This window comes from Moschus berezovskii, chromosome 13, assembly GCF_049115385.1.
Source record: "Moschus berezovskii isolate FMDL1 chromosome 13, NW_MosBer_1.0, whole genome shotgun sequence".
Taxonomy (NCBI): Eukaryota; Metazoa; Chordata; class Mammalia; order Artiodactyla; family Moschidae; genus Moschus; species Moschus berezovskii.
The window spans coordinates 22,815,219-22,818,291 of NC_142472.1; the positions used below are offsets into that span (position 1 = coordinate 22,815,219).

General features: G+C 38.1%; 1 pseudogene; it reads left to right on the forward strand.

The window, feature by feature from the left end:
• Positions 1 to 262: 262 nt before the first annotated feature.
• LOC129556573 (tripartite motif-containing protein 60-like) lies at positions 263 to 1,392 on the forward strand (annotated as a pseudogene).
• Positions 1,393 to 3,073: the final 1,681 nt, after the last annotated feature.

Genomic DNA, 3,073 nt, shown 5'->3' on the forward strand with positions numbered 1-3,073 from the left:
TAAGCGTGAACCTTTGATGCATGACCCAAGCATGCAGGTGTGTGCTGAGGTCTTTGTCCTATGTGCCGTGAAGCTCAGAAGCTCCTTTTGCAGTCTTGGGCCTGAGCACCTGAGCCATCTGCTCTAAGTCATCAATCTGTCATTGGTTAAGGTGACATTCTTTAGATGTCTAAATTATAAAGGGATGATTGCTTGCTTGCTTGGATCTGGGGCTACTTTCTGGAAGAGAAAATCATTGACGTTAACTTTAGATGGGCGACGTATGATAGATCTTCAAATTGGAGATCCTTCTTGGCAGCTACCTCCAGAGCCAAGAAGAAAGACATTAAAGAAGATTTCAGTTCCTGCTGTCAGCATACCAGGCCAGTGAAACTTAAAACTAGTTTCCGAGGTCAGGGGAATGTCCACTTCTCGCTGTGTCTTCAGCTCTAGAGAGGCAGTCCCTGATGAAGAGGGTATTATTTAATGTATTACTTTTGTCCAAGGCTCAGCCCTGGCAGACCTCCAAGAATAGTCCGGCCGCTCCATCTATTGGAGTGCCTAAAGACCCCTGACTACCACAGTGGTCACAACTAAGTCACTCCTGTGCAAATACATCCTAGAAGGATCTAGATTAAACCTTTCCATGCCTTGTCTACCATTTTACTGTCCAGAAAAGAATTTCAGCAGGAAACCCCAACTTAGTAGCTTGACTGAAAGCATTAAGGTACTCTCCAGATCTGAGGGAAAAAGAAGCAAAAGGAAGAGGCAGGAAGAGAATGCAAATTTCGAGAAGTAGAATCAGCTTTTGACCCTTTTCAGTGAGAAGGTCTCAGGGCTTTATGTACACAGTGACGCTTCTCTCCTAAATACCAGAAGCACTACATACATCCTATTAAGAATGCTAACTCCTGTCACAGGAAAATTCTAGAATGTAGCATTGAGCCCTTGAAGGATAATGTAGAAGGAGTTGAAAAGTAATTAACTTTGCAAGCTATCAAATCAGTGGCACTGAGAAGAAGATAAAATGTAAGAGAAGGAATAATTTCTTAATTTGAACAAGTTAAACTGTTTCCACTGAATAAAGAAGAGGTCACTCTCAGGCAAATACAAAATGAAGAGATGGACATTATAGCATAATTAAATAAAAATCTTATATAATTGTTCAATCATGTCTCCACATTAAAATATCTATAGAATAAGGTGGAAGGTGAGTGTGTGCAGTTGGAACTAAAATTATAGACATAAGTTAAAAGTATGCACTGCAGAAAGGAAAGCCTAAAATACCTCAATCTCTTTTCATCCTGATTAAGGAAATATTGCTTCAGTCTTCCTCTACAGTATTCTGACATGGTCAAAATTTTCAAGATATTTCCAGTGGATGTGATTCTAAATATTGAAACAGCATATTGAGATTTATTACCTTTGAGGATAGTAAATTATGCAATATGGAAAGACGAAAAAAATCATTGTTATCGACCAAGGAGTTTTTCTTTTGCCCTGTTGTCCTGAATTTGAATAGATTTAACCATGGTAGACACTACTTGAAGGTAGCAGTGGAAACAAACTTGAATGGGTAGAATTAGCCATTAGTTCCAGGTGGATTCTGGGCAATTGGGAGAATTGAGGGAGTTATGTTGCACTGGATTATGATAGAATCTAGCTGATGCCATTAGTGAAGCCCAGTAAGGCAGGCATTTTGCTGGATCAAGAGATGGGTAAAGTTTCCTTTTATAATAAGAATGACGTCTCTTTTCTATATTTGAATGGTTATTTTACACAAGCCCTTTGGCCATATTTCTATGCTGGAACAGATTCTGAAACTAAAAATCTCTTCAGTAACAGATTATGAAAGATAAAGAACGTGGGAAACAACTGTTTTATTTTGTATCAGTCTGTGCATGTAATTTAGCCAGTAAATCTAACCTCAGGAATTTATATTAATTTTTTTATATTAATTTATATTAATATTTATGCTAAAACAGATATATTTTTCTTCTTTATTTTCAACAACTATAAAAACATACAATACCTATTTCATGGAGGTTATGGGTACAGTTGTCAAGTGCTTTAAAATTCTAAGATAAAATATTTGAGAATTATATTACTTAACATCAGTGATGATTAATTTCACATGTGAACTTGACCAGGCTATGATACACAGATATTTTGTTAAACCCCAGTCGAAGTGTCACTACAAAGGTGTTTTGCAGTTGAATTTAACATTTAAGTCAATAGACTCTGAGTAAAGTACATTATCCTTCTTAATATGGGTGGGCCTCATCCAATCAGTTGAAGGCCTTAAGAGAAAAAAGACTGAGATTTCCCAAAGGAGATGTGGTTCAGCCTGTGGTCTGCCTTCAAGCTGGAACTGTAGCATCAACTTTTCACCTTCTCCAGCCTGTCAGCCTACCCTGTATATTTTGGACCTGCCAGCCTTTATAATCATATAAGCCAGGTCCTTAAAAAAAAAAAAAAATCTGTCTTTATATATAAATGCATGTTCTACTGATCCTTTTTATCTGGAGAACCCTGACTAATACAGTATCTATTTTTTTTTAAACAAAGACTGTAGTGAGCCACTGTAGTGTCCTTGGTTTTGAACCCCTTTTCTAAAAATTCCACCTTCAGGAAGGATTGAAGAGGGAGAAACACCACTCCCCAGTGCACCTCATTGAAATGTTTATGGCATAACAGAGCAAATACATGATGGCTAAGCGAGGAGCCTTTTAGAAGTAGCTACTGACCTTAATAAAAAAAAAAGAAAGAAAAAAGACTCAGATAACCGTGAACTTTGCTGAATCAATGCCATCAAGCATCTTTAAACCTAAAATCAGAATGCTTGCTAAAAACAGACCAAAAAACCCGGGAACCCTTTTCTTTGGGATAAAGGTATTTTTGGACAACCTCAGAAGTGATGACAACTTAACTCTTCTCTAAGATTGAAGGCAGGAGGAGAAGGGGATGACAGAGGATGAGATGGTTGGATGGCATCACCAACTCGATGGACATGAGTTTGAGTAAACTCTGGGAGTTGGTGATGGACAGGGAAGCCTGGCGTGCTGCAGCTCACAGGGTCGCAAAGAGTCAGACA